This window comes from Microtus ochrogaster, chromosome 2 (genome assembly GCF_000317375.1).
Source record: "Microtus ochrogaster isolate Prairie Vole_2 chromosome 2, MicOch1.0, whole genome shotgun sequence".
Lineage (NCBI taxonomy): Eukaryota > Metazoa > Chordata > Mammalia > Rodentia > Cricetidae > Microtus > Microtus ochrogaster.
The window spans coordinates 41,275,737-41,289,667 of NC_022010.1; the positions used below are offsets into that span (position 1 = coordinate 41,275,737).

General features: G+C 42.7%; 2 protein-coding genes across 2 annotated transcripts in view; one reads left to right on the top strand and one right to left on the bottom strand.

Annotated features, from left to right (window-relative positions):
- Positions 1 to 8,856, bottom strand: part of Pak2 (p21 (RAC1) activated kinase 2) — a 64,413-nt gene extending 55,557 nt beyond the window's left edge. Inside the window, exon 1 of the mRNA XM_005344830.3 lies at positions 8,612 to 8,856. The gene's annotated coding sequence lies outside the window, so the exon portion shown is untranslated. The remainder of the gene's footprint in view (positions 1 to 8,611) is intronic.
- Positions 8,356 to 13,931, top strand: part of Cep19 (centrosomal protein 19) — a 35,660-nt gene continuing 30,084 nt past the window's right edge. Inside the window, exon 1 of the mRNA XM_026785563.1 lies at positions 8,356 to 8,525. The gene's annotated coding sequence lies outside the window, so the exon portion shown is untranslated. The remainder of the gene's footprint in view (positions 8,526 to 13,931) is intronic.

Consider the following 13,931-nt stretch of genomic DNA (forward strand, 5'->3'; position numbering starts at 1 on the left):
AAAATAAAAAAAAAAAAAAAAGAAAAAAAAAAAGAATCACCCCTGTGAAACTGGTGCCAGCTCCCAGCAGGTCACCAACCTTCCCCTCCCCACAGCAGCAGCCTCCACAGCTCCAACAGCCTCCTGTGTGTTTCACCACAGGAGGCATCTTAAAAGGATGGGAGCAGATAAGAATTCCTGAGTAGAGACTGACTTGTCCAGCCCAGGGGAACCAACCCCTCTGGAAACTAAAAATCTTGCTCCCCCCCATCTATGGAACCAGACACCCTCATCTCAACTCCCTGCCTGCAAAATGCTGTGAGTGTTCAATCTGTAGCTATAAATGTGGCCCAACACGAAATCATAAATGTAATTAAAATACAAAGGAAAGCCAGGAGTGGTGCCTTACGCTTTTAATTTCCAGCACTGGGAGCCAGAGGCCTGAGGATCTCTGTGTGTTCAAGGACAGCCTGGTCTACAGAGTGAGTTCTAGGACAGCCAGGGCTACACAGAGATATCCTATCTTGAAAAACCAAAATAAATAAATAAAACAATAAAGTAAATAAGCAAATGATACAGGAAAAGTGTTGGGGTCGGTGGGGATGGGGGGAGGCGACTCAACCTGGCAGTTTTGAAAAGTTTTATAGATGACTGTCATACAATATTATTTTAAGATGTGTTACACTTGCTTATGCTGTGGAACATTTGTTTAATGATGAAAAGATGTGTTGCATTCTTGTAGGTTGCATTTGTTTAACTCTGTGAAGCTGTGTTACACTGCCTGTCTAAAACACCTCATTAGTCTAATAAAGAGCTGAATAGCCAATAGCAAAGCAGGAGAAAGGATAGGTGGGGGCTGACAGACCAAGAGAATAAACAGAAGGAGAAACAGAGAGAAAAGAAATCAAGGAAGGAGAAAAGGAGGAGAGGAGAACTCTGGGGCCAGTACCCAGCTATACAGCCAGACACGGCATAAGAAAGAAAGAAAAGATAAACAGAAATAGATAAAAGCCCAGAGGCAAAAGGTAGATGGGATAATTTAAAGAAAAGCCGGGGGGGGGGGGGGGAAGAGGAATCTAAGGCCAGGCATTTATAAGAAAGAGTAAGTTTTACTGTGTGATTTGTTTGGGAGCTGCGTGGCAGTCCCCCAAAAGAGCAAAGAGTAAAAACAGATGACAACATGGTTCATGCACTAGGCGAGGTGTTCATTTCCTTGTCAAGCCCAGAGCTGGGGAACCAGAGAAAAACCCCTTCCCTACACCAATTCTGACAGGAAAGGTAGGACAGAGGTCTGTAGTTAGCACTGGTGACAATGTAAATTATTAGATATTTTGGTCGCATTTATTTTGCAACTTATTTCCTTTTAGACAGGTGAACTATGTAGCCCTGGCGATATGGAGCTCATAGTCTAGATGGTTTCAAACTCCTCCTGCCTCAGCCTCCTGAGTGCACTACCACATATGCCTTTTTTGTTATTTTTGAGACAGGGTTTCTCTGTGTAGTCCTGGCACTTGCTCTGTAGACCAAGCTGGCCTCGAACTCACAGTGATCTGCCTGCCTCTGCCTCCCAAGTGCTGGGATTAAAGGCGTGTGCCACCAATGCCTGGCACATGCCTTATAAGAAACCTTTTTGTACCATAAAAAATGTTAAGATAGTTAAGATAGCTTCACAGTACATAGGTTCAATAAAAGTTTAAAAATAAAAACCTTCTGACAATAATTAAGCAGGCAATCTTTAAGTAAAGCAAACATTAGAAACCAATCATTAATCATCTACTATAATAAAGCATAAAATTTTTTACAGGCTTGTTTATTTATTATATATGCAGTGTTCTGCCTGCATTGCCTGCATACCAGAAGAGGGCACCAGATCCTATAATAGATGGTTGTAAACCACCATGTGGTTGCTGGGAATTGAACTCAGGACCTCTGGAAGAGCAGCCAGTGCTCTTAACCTCTGAGTCATCTTTTCAGCTGAAATTTTTAAAAACCCATTTTTGAATAAAACAAAGATAAACTGTACACAGGTCTTTCGCATGAATATGTAACCAAGGCTAGGTTCCAACTTTCCATCTTCTTGCCTCAGTCTCCCACGTGCTGGGATTATAGGCGTGCGTACTACCACGCCAGACTACAAACAATTTTTTTTATTTTTTTTAAGATTTATTTATTTATTATGTACACAGTGTTCGGCCTCCATGTATGCCCACATGCCAGAAGAGGGCACCAGATCTCATTACAGATGGTTGTGAGCCACCATGTGGTTGCTGGGAATTGAACTCGGAACCTCTGGAAGAGCAGTCGGTGCTCTTAACCTCTGAGCCATCTCTCCAGCCCAGACTAAAAACAATTTAAAAGAGATAACAAACCAAAATGGAAAGGAAGACAAAGATTAATTAATCTATTGAGCCAAAAAGACACAGATAAGATTTTAAGACAAAATCTAAGGTAGCCTGGCAGAATTGTACACACTTGTAACGCCAGTTATTCCAGCACTTAGGCGGATGGCTGTAAGGGGTTAGGCAGGAAGATCAATCAGGAGTTCAAGATCATCCTCGGTTACAGTGAATTCTAGATTAGCTTGGGCACTTGAGACTCCTCAAACAGCAAACAGAAGGACTGGTGAGATGGGTAAGGCACCTGATGGCAAGCCTAACCACCTGAGTTTCATCCATTGAACCCGCATGGGGAGAACGCTGCAAGGTGTCCTCTGATACATCTGTGCCCCACCACAGAAATAAATACCAAAAATAAACACTTCATGCAAAAATATTAAATAGGATAGTTATTTTACTGATAACACACAATCAGTAAAAAGGATCGAGCAGCGAAGAACAGTCACCAAACACTCTCGCATCCAAACACATCATAAAGTCATCAGCTAGAAGACAAAAAAGATGTTCACGATATAAAAGACTATTATATGAAATACAAAGAACTCATAACCCAGCAATAGGAAAATGACAACTCTAGTAAGAATGGACAAAATAGCCAGGTGGTGGCAAAGCACACCTTTAATCCTAGCACTTGGGACGCAGAGGCAGATGAATCTCTGTGAGTTCAAGGCCAGTTCTGTCTACAGAACTAGTTCTGGGACCCCCAGAGCTACACAGAGAAATTTTGACCCAAAAAAAAAAAAAAAAAAAAAAAAAAAAAAGAAAAGAAAGAAAAAAAACCTAATGAGATACTTCTTCAAAGATGACATATAAATGACTTATAAAAAGATGTTTAACATTACACATCATTATGAGATTTTAAAAGACAATAACTAAGCATATACTGCTACTACACGTTTTAGAAAAGCTAAATCGACCACATGCTAGCAAGGAAGTGGAATGCAAGAAAATGCAGCTTTGAAAAACAGTACAAAGTTTCTCATGCAACTAAATATATCACTACCCAATCCAGTTCTTTAACCCCCATCAGCAGAAAAGTTATATCCTCAGAAAAACTGACCTGTAAGAACCTGAGCTATTCCTCCAAAGATACTAAGTGACAACTAGCACACAAATGTAATCAAAACTGCAATCAGATATTTCATACACAGTAAGATGGCTACTGTTTAAAAAAAAAAGAGAAACTAAGACTGGCAAAGATGTGGAGAAACTGAAGACTCTGTGTACTGCTGGTAAAACAGTCAAACAATACAGCCACCGTGGAAAAGTTTAGTGACTCCTCAAAAAATTTAAAGTAGAACTTGAGAGGTGGCTCAACAGTTAAGAGCACTGACTGTTCTTCCAGAGGACCCAGGTTCAATTCCCAGCACCCACATGGCATCTAACAACTGTCTGTGGCTCCAGTTCCAGGGGATCTTACACCCTTAGAAAAGACATATATGCATGCAAAACACCACCGCACATAAAATAAAAATGAATTTTAAAAAAGTAAAAGTAGTTGCCATACAAGCCAGCAGTTTGTTCTAGAGAAAATGACATTCTTGAAGAAATCTGTCTGTCTATATTGATATCTATATAGCATCCTTCAAGTGTTCTTTGACTCTTTTGGTTAAGCAAATTATGGTAATACACAGAACGAAGTATTCAACCATAAAAGGAAGGGTACACTAACACATGCCACAACATGGATGATCACTGAGCATATTAGGCTAGGTGAAATAAGACAAAGGTACAATTAACTTATACAAGTAGTCAGAATCATGGAGGCTGGAAGTAAAGCAAGGAATTACTCATTAATAGGCACAGACTTTTAGTTTTACAAGATGAAAAGAGCTACAGAGCGGGGTGGTAGTGCTGCCATGCAGCACAGTGAAGAAACGCAATGCCATGGCACCGTAGATTTAGAAACCGTTAAGATGGCAAGCATTCTTAGGTATATTTTATACCACAATGAAAAAACTGAAAACAAGACCCTGAGCTGAGAAGATACCTCAATATGTAAAAGCACGCACTTGCCATAGAAACCTGATGACCTGAGTTTGATCCCAGAATCATAAGAGCTATACGCTGTGTGTGGCATGCTGCTACAGTGAGCCAGGAAACAGAGACAGGAGGATCACCTGGAACATACGGCAGACAGAACCAAGACATGACTCAGTAGTCCGAGGGCCCGAGCTCACCCAAAGGCTTGAGCTCAAGAGGAATGAATAGAAAGAATAGACAATTCTTTTGGTTTGCTTTATAATTTTCGAGACAGGGCCACTCTATGTACCCCTGACTACACAGGAACTCACTGTGTAGACCAGGCCTGCTTCTGCCTCCCAAGTGCCAGGATTAAAGACCTGTACAACCATGCCAGGCCAGCACAGATAATTTTGATTGTATAGGAAATGATTGCGTGTGTTTCTTCAACACGTTATTATACATTTGTCATTGAAATAAAAAAAAAGCATTCAAACATGAGGTGGGGCACTTTCATTCAAACCACATATAAATACATATATACATGTACACATATAAATAATTACGACTAAAAGTTCAAAATAAAATAGATTTTATTTAGTAAAAAGTGTAATAGGCAAGATTTTACAACACAGGCAAAATGAATACCTATTAGATAAAGAAATATAGATGAGAAAACATACATTGAAAAAAGTTGTTTTTTTTGTTTTTTTTTTTTTAAAAAAAAAAGGTTTATTATGTATACAGTGTTCTGCCTACACATTCCCTGGCTGGTCAGAAGAGGGCACCAGATCTCATTACAGATGGATGTGAGCCACCATGTGGTTGCTGGGAATTATGTGAAAATACACAACAGGGACAGTCATTAAGACTCGCCCCACTCCACCAGAAAACCATAATGAGCAGATAGAGTACCATATAACAGGGTAACTCATAACAGTTAAAGAGACAGGTACCACTGTATGTATTGATATGGAAATCAACACACAAGGGCCCCACCCCCACTTGAAAAATCAAGGTAAATTGGCCGTGGTAGCTCAACCTATAACCCAAGCACTCGGGTGGCTCAGATTCAAGGCCAATCAGACTATACTTGGAGACTCTGTCCAAGAAGCACTAAACAAAAGAATTTAAATGGACTAAAAAATACACACCCTGAACAGATGCTTACTTCTAACTTCTTATTAAACAAAACTGTTAGCCATGAGGGACTGGAGAGATGGCTCAGCGGTAAAAACCACTGAGTGCCCTTCCAGAAGAATAGTGTTCAATTATCACCCATATGGCAGCTCACAACTGTCTGTAATTCCAGTTCCAGGGATCAGACGCTCTATACTGGCCTTCATGGGTATCCACATGTTGCATATACACATGAAGGCAAAAACACACATACACAAAGAACAATTCCTTAAAAAAATAAAAAGGAGGGGCTGGAGAGATGACTCAGATAAGAGCACCGACTGCTCTTCCAGAAGACCCAGGTTCAATTCCCAGCACTTAAATGGCAGCTCATCTGTGACTAGAGTTCCAGGACTTCTGACACACTCACAGACATGCAAGCAGACAAAACATTGAACATAAAGGATACAAGAACTCAGAAGCACAATTTACAAACAACAACCTTCTTCTCATTAAATAAGAATCAGCTAATTCTGTAACTAGAAGCACTCAAAACGGGAAAAGACCTGATTTAATCTCAAGACTTGAACCAAAGTCCAATTTAACCCAAAAGCAAAACTCAGAAAGCCAAAGGAAATGTATACTGAATATTACTACTGTAATAATCATTAATGACAAAAATAGTAAGGATTCAACCATACCTACTTGTTTTATACTTGACTTCTTATAAAAGCTCTTGACTTCTGTGAAAGTATAATTCAAAGTTTATCTTTAGCTAACCAGAACAAGTTCTAAGTTCCTTCACTTAAAACATGTAATTGAACTGAAATATAAACTACCCTCATCGTGTCTACTTGGAAACCTGCCTATCATAAAGATCAAAGAAACACAAGAACTCCTACTCCTTTAGCAGACATACATCAACTAAAAACTGTACTTCATGAATTTAGATTTGCAGTGTTGGTATCATATAACACAAAATCCAGAAAAATTAATCTTTCTCTCTGAGGGTAAACTTGGAATCATGGCCCCAAGAGAAGTGAAATACCCAAGAATTTATTTTTTTTTAAGTGTCTGCTTGCTCACCACAATGGTACGCATACCTGTGATCTCAGTTACTAGGAGCCTGATACAAGACAATCTTTTGAGTCCAGGAGTTTGAAACAAGTCAGGGTATCATGAAAAGAGCCAGTCTCAAAAGAAAATTAAACAGACACCTGCTTTTGGAAAGAAATGAGTCATTCTTCTGGAGCAGGTTTACAATCCCAGATACTAGGAAAGCTGAGACAGGAAGAACACCAGTTCAAGACTTGCCTGGTGGAGAACGAGTTCAAGACCAGCCTGGAAAACTAAGTAAGACTGTTTCAAAAGTTAAAGAGGGCTGGGTTAGAGCTCAGCAATAGAGTGGTTACCTAGCATCAGAGGGAGGGCTTTGGTTCAATGCAGTATAAGGGGTTAAAAAAAAAAAAAAAGAAAGAAAAGAAATAGCAGAAGGTGACCTCAAGGTACTTTTTCATTCCCTGGCATTTCTACATCTAAACCTCTCACGGCAAGACATGTCATTAGCGTAAGAACAACTGACAGTACCAAGGACTGACAGGACTGAAGTACTGGGCCGTGTCCCCACAGCCCAGCAGAGGGAAAAGTAATGATAGACTGTTCAGGGAAAACAAAACACTCTGAATCAGGTCAACCTCTTTACCAAAATCCAAAAGTTACTTTAATATGAGCATCTACCTAAGCAACAACATGAAATTCAGTACCGATCTACCTATCTACCAAAGCAACATGAAGTTCAGTTTCCATGACGTAAATGTACAATAGTGTTCCTGGCTAATTAATCTCTAGAAAGATTTAAAAGCAGGGGCTGCCAAGTATGTTAGCTCACACGTGTAATCCTAGCACATAAGGCTCCTAGGAAGTGTCAGGCCAGCCTGAGCAGGAATGAGGCCGCCTAGAAAAAAGGCAGAGGATGGGTGTAAAAGCAATGAAAAGGCCTTCCCCTTAAACTCTCTCTCTCTCACACATACACACACACACACTGCAGAGCTGGGCAAGAATGTTCTACAAATGCCACAGGGCTTCTGACAAAGTTGACATGCCCTAACCTGCTTTAAAAATTACAATTCACTGCCTTCATCCCAACCTAATTTTATTCATGCTATTCTTTTGGATAACTCTACCAAAAAAAAATCTCCAGAGCAAATTCTTGTGTATTTATTTCAATATCCTGCCTACTTATAAGAGCGGAAGAGTCAAGCACAGCGGGGGAAGGGGGAACGTGACGCGCACAACCTTCATCCAAAACACAGTTCGTCCTGGGTAGTCAAGGTTTGGGCCTAACCGGTCTGGTTGTCATTTTTTTAAAAGGTTAGAAATTAAAAGATAGAAAACTTATAGGTCACTTGTAAAGAAGAACCTGGCCGCAAACAGGAGTTGGTTATTTATCAAAGAGGAAACAAATCTCTCCCACTCTACCTAGCCCTATTAAAATTAAGATAAAGGATGGGGAGAACCTCCCATCAAGCCACAATGGCAACTGTTTTATACACTTCTGTCTTGGATGACTGATCTCTAAAACGAAAGGTTGAGCCCACTAAGTTATTTGCGGCAACGTATTTGCGAGTGAGGGCGCGCGTGTTTCAGACAGCCAAACATGGTGAAAAGCCAACCTCAACCCAAGTTAACCTTAAGAAGCAAACATTCACCTCCTGGCTGAAGATCAAGCAAAAACTACGAGAAGATCCTTAAGTTCTGTTCTTAAGCGGAGGCTCCCGGAGCCCTGCAAAAACTTTCTCCTGATGTGGAGAATGAGGAAGAGCTCACAGACGGAACCTAAGGGGCTCGCGACAGGAATCCGGAGCCACAAGGCTGCCGCGAACGCAGCTGGTAAAGGAGGGAACATCCTGGAACAAACCCGAGCCGTCCGGTGCAGCGCCGCGGTAGAGCAGGGCGAGGACGGCCGGGTACAGCCAGGTACGCGCAGCCCCGCGAGCTTCCTCTTGGCCGAGGCTGAGAGTCCGGGAGCAGACAATGAGCCACCGCCCGGAACCGAGGGCCCGCTCGCAGGTGCGTGTGTCCCGGGCCGCTGGGCCCAGGCCGCGGAGGCGGGAGGAGGGCGGCGGCCCGGCCCGGGCGAGAGCGTCCGCACTTACCAGAGAGGGAAGGTCTCCACCCGACCCGGGGCGGGCGGCCGGGACGACGCGGGCGAGCGCTGCGCAGGGCGGCAGAGAGGGAGGAGGGCAGGGCAGAGGGGAGCGGCTCGGGGCGCGGCCGTCGCTACCAAGGCCGTGAGGCGCGGAGCCCCTTGGGCCAGGGAGGGGAGGGCAGGAGCCTTCGGCAATGGCGACGGCCCGGGCCGGAGGGGAAGCGGAACAACTGCTGCCGCTGCGCGTGGCCACAACCCTGGGGGAGGGCGTCGGCGGGGCGAGGGGCGGGGCCGGCGCACAGACCCGCCCTCGCCGGTGGCGTCACTCCCGAGGGGCGGGCTCGCACAGGGCTGCTGGGAACCGTAGTCCAGTCGTCTGCTGACGGGAGGGTGGGCGGGGAGGTCGTTTTGGGATTAGAGAAAAATTGTCCCTCATTTAATTCAGCATTCTGCATTGTCTGAAGATGCTGACGGAGAACATCTGATCCCTATATGTTTGCGTATACAGGATCTTTGTTTCTGAGCATCTATCCATTTACCACTTTCCTTTTTTATAAACCTACAAATTAGACCAGATAATGCTGCTAAATTAGGTCCTCCCTCTTTGCAAACAAATACCTTTGTATTTTATCAACGGAGGAATTAATTTATGTAACTTTTTGTTTTGTTTTGTTTTTCGAGACCAAAACTCTCTGTAGCTGTGGAGCCTCTCCTGGAATGATCCGCTTGACTCTGCCTCCTGAGTTCTGGGATTAAGAGCGTGTGCCACCACTGCCAGATCTAATTTATGTATTCTTATTCTACAATTATGTCAGTGTATAATGCATATAAAGGACACCTTTAGGTACCATGGATTCAGGGATGGACATGCTTTACCTAGTCTTTGTAAAACATAAATAATGAAAACAAAATAAAGCATTTATATCTGTTACAAGGAAAAAATTGAGGGAGATTACTTTGGACAGAGAAGGTTATATTTAAAGTGAAAACAGAAAGAGAAAGCCAGAAACACCCAGAGGAAAGGATTACAGGCAGGAAGGAAGAGGAAGGTCATGTCGGTTAAGAACACCCACATGGCCCAGAGGTAGAGTGCTAGCTCCAGCGCACGGCCCTAGGCTCAGTCCTCAGCTCCCTGCAGGGGTGGAGAGATGACTCGGCTCACAAGAACGTAAGGAGACCTGTGTAGTTGCAGTCTGGTGCCAGAGGGGTTTATGAGGAAATCCTAGAGCACAACAGATATGATGGAGCAAAGTGGCAATCCCAGCACTTGGGTGGCTGAGGAAAGAGGAGGAGCTTGAGTACAAGACCCCATCTCAAAAAACAAACAACGCCGGGCGGTGGTGGCGAAAGCCTTTAATCCCAGCACTCGGGAGGCAGAGGCAGGCGGATCTCTGTGAGTTTGAGGCCAGCCTGGTCTACAAGAGCGAGTTCCAGGACAGGCACCAAAAGCTACAGAGAAACCCTGTCTCAAAAAACCAAAACAACGAGACCAGCCTGGTCTTACAGAGCTAGTGCCAGGGCAGGCTCCAAAGCCACAGAGAAACCCTGTCTCGAAAAACCAAAAACAAACAAACAAACAAACAAACAAACAAAATAGCCAAACAATCTTGGCAGCAGACAGGACTGACACAGTAAGAAATGTGTCCTTTACTTCCAGAAGCCATTAAACAATTTTAAGCAGAGAAGTAATGTTACCTACTGGTTTACCCTTTAAACTCATGGGACTGTCAGGTTCGATGGTGCATGCCTATCAGCATTTGGGAGGCTGAGGCAGGAATGTTCAACACTAGTCTGGATCACGCATAAAGACTTCGCTAAACAGAAAAAGGAAAGAAAAAAGAAAGGGAACAGCTAGATAGCTCAGCAGGTAAAGGTACATGCCTCCAAGCCTCCACCTGAGTTTGGTCCCCAGGACACACAGGGTAGGAGGAGAGAACTCTGACTTCCACACCTGCACTCCTGCCCCCTCCCAAAAATAAAATAATGAATGTGAGATCCTTGTAGAAACACAGTGAGTTGTCACTAGCGAAGAATGCCTCTCTCTGGTGGTAGCTCTCCAAGGTGCAGGCTCAGCCCCAAACAAGGAGAAAAGCAGAGTGAATGAAGCCATGTCTGCTGGGGTTAAAAGATACCAACTTTCCTTGGAAATATCTAGGGTTTGATAGCTGCTTAGGAGATAGCGGTGGAGCTGCAGAATACCAAAGATACAGCAACCGGGGAAAAAATTGAAGAAAGACAGTTTTCCACAGAAGAGCTCCACTACTGAACTCACCAGATTTCTTAGCTGGACATAGTGCATCACACCTGTGAATCTGAGTCAGCCTGGGCTGTAACAGGTAACCCTGTCCAAAGCAACCATGGGTGCCAGTCTGTAGTGGAAGAAATGCCCGAAAGTGCTAAGAGAAATAACTTAACTTAGAAATGTACATGTAGCTGAATCATCAAACTAAAACAGAAACATTACCAACAGAGATCAAGAAAAGATATAATTCATGCCAGGCATAGTGGTGCCAGCTGGAAATCCCAGCACTTGGGAGGCAGAAGAAAGATAAGGAGTTCAAGGGTTACATAGTGAGTGGGAGACAGATAAGCTGTATGACACCTGAGCTGGGGGGGGAGGGCTAAGGTAAAGGAACAATAAATGAGTAACTATACGCTCACTGCTTAGGCTGATTCTGATGGCATACTCAGTGCACAGCACTTTACTCTCTTGTAGTCTACCCAAGCCTGCATTCAGCCGCCTGCTGGCAACACAGGACGCATGTCTGAGAGATGGACGTTCGTCACTTTACTCTGATTCCATTTCCATATAATTAGCACTGAACATGGATTATCAAAATAAGTAGCTTCCCTAGAACAGTCCTTAAATTCCCTATATTCCAAGTCATTAGGGCTGCAAAGGGTCATTCTAATTCCTAAAGCATGTAGCATTCTCCAAAACAATTAGCTGAACAACTAGGATATGTAATAATACACAGGCCTAGCACCACCCTAGTTGAGTTGTTTTCTGTTCTCTGCATCCAAAAGAGCCTAACACCAATCTTTAAGACAGATAAATTATAAAAGTGGAACAAACACTGGGACATAATGAACAAGACAGCAGCATCCCTTCTCTTGGCCAGAAACAAAAAGGACCACACATGGAGTTACAAAACTGACTGAAAACATAAACACCTACTCATGTCTAGCAAAGGAAGATAATATGAGGAAGCCAAACACAGACATGTGCTTGTATCAAAATTAGGCAGTGAGTCATGTCAATGTTTGTGTTGTGTCATTCCCATAGTTTTCATGTGCTTCTTGATATCCATCTAAATGACTACAAAACTGGATTATATAATAGGACACAATCTTAAATATTAACTTTACACTTACAGACTAATGAAATTTGGTTCAACTGAAAACAAATACTTCTCTTAAGTGCACACATGTTGGTAGAGGCCGCTCATTCATTCCCAGCTGCCCAGACTAGAAATAATCACTCAGAAAACTGTATTATTTACAACACTGCTTGGCCAATGATTCTAGTGTATTCCTAGCAAGCTCTTACATCTTACATTAACCCATTTCTATTATTTTATATTTTACCATGAGACTCGTAGCCTACCAAGCAAGGTTTCAGTTGGTGGCTTGCGTCTTTCTCCTCTGGCGGCTACATGCTTCTCACTGACTCCACCTTCTTTCTCCCAGCATTCAGTTTAGGTTTCCCACCTAGGTCTACTATGCCCTACCACAGGCCAAAGAAGCTTCTTTATTCATTAATCAATAAAAGTAAAACATAGAAGGATTTCCCACAAAACACACACACACACATACACATGTATATCCACACTTAAGCAAAGGTGGAATTTATTAAATAAAGGTTTTAGAAAGGATGGAGAGACAGCTCAGCAATTAAGACTGGCTGATCTTCCAGAGAACCTGTTCGTTTCCCTGCACCCATGTGGCAGCTCACAACCATCTGTAACTCCAGTTCCAGGTGATCTAATGCCTTCATGCGGCCTCCACGGGTAGGTACCAAAGATATGCAGTGCACATACATTCATGCAGGCAAACACTCAGGCACATAAAATGAAAAAGAAACTTTTAAAATGCAGTTTGACTCTCCATAGGATAAAGGAGTAAGTAGTATGATCTAGGTGTTTATCTGACTAGTTTTTTCTCTGCTTTGTTTTTATTTCTAAATCTTCCTTCTGGGGAGTTGGAGAGATGGCTCAGTGGTTAAGAGCACTGGCTGCTCTTCACATAGTCCAGCCTGACCTTGAATTGGCTATGTAGTGCAGGCTAGCTTTCAAAGCCTGATTATCTTCCTCTACTATGAAGTGCTGAGATTACAGGTGTGAGTATTCAACCCCAATACCCTTCCCACTCTAAATAGCCTATTTTTTGTTAGTTTTTTTGTTTTGGGGGGACAGGGTCTCCCTAAACACAAATATACAACATAACAAAACAGGGTCTCACTAAACACAAACACACTAAACAAATACACAAAACTCTGGTTGTACTGGAATTCGTTATGTAGACCAGGCAGGCTTTGAATTCACAGAGATTCACCTGCCTTTGCCTCCCAAGTGCTGGAATTAGAGGTACGAGCCACTATGCCTAGCTCTAAAACTTCCTGACAGTTATCCAACGTTAGTGAATCTAGTGGACTCTGCCTCTCTGAAGACACTGTGATTCCATCTGAGCAAGCTGGAAGTTTAGTTTTCCAACCAACTAACCAAATGTCGGCATTCAATTCTTATATCCTAGTTAGGTATTACTGTGGCCTTAAAGAAACTATCAGTTCTGAAGTAATGAATTTTGATTGAATTTACTTTTTAAAAACCACTAGGATTTTTCTCCCCCAGTCAAGAGTTTCTTTGTGTAGTCCTGGCTATCCTCGAACTCACAGAGATTCACCCTCCTCTCTGCCTCTGGAGTGCTGAGACTAAAGGAATGTGTCACCACTATCTGGCAAAAACCATTTGGACTTTGTGTTGTTTGTGTGTTTGTATAGTAACAAACATTTGGATGTTTATAGACATTATTTCCACTCTAGCAGATAAATTCAATAAATGTCATATCCCCACTCCAAAAAGGAAAAAAGAAAAGCTAATCCCATTTCAATGTCACATTATTAATCTCACAGTTAATGCTTGTAAAACATACGCTTATGATGTGGGAGTGATTTCTTATTAATAAAGAAACTGCCTAGACCCATTTGATAGGCCAACCCTTAGGTAGGCGGAGAAAACAGAACAGAATGCTGGGAGAAAGAAGCTGAGTCAAGGAGTTGCCATGATTCTCCCACTCCAGGCAGACGCAGGTTAAGATCATTCCTGGTA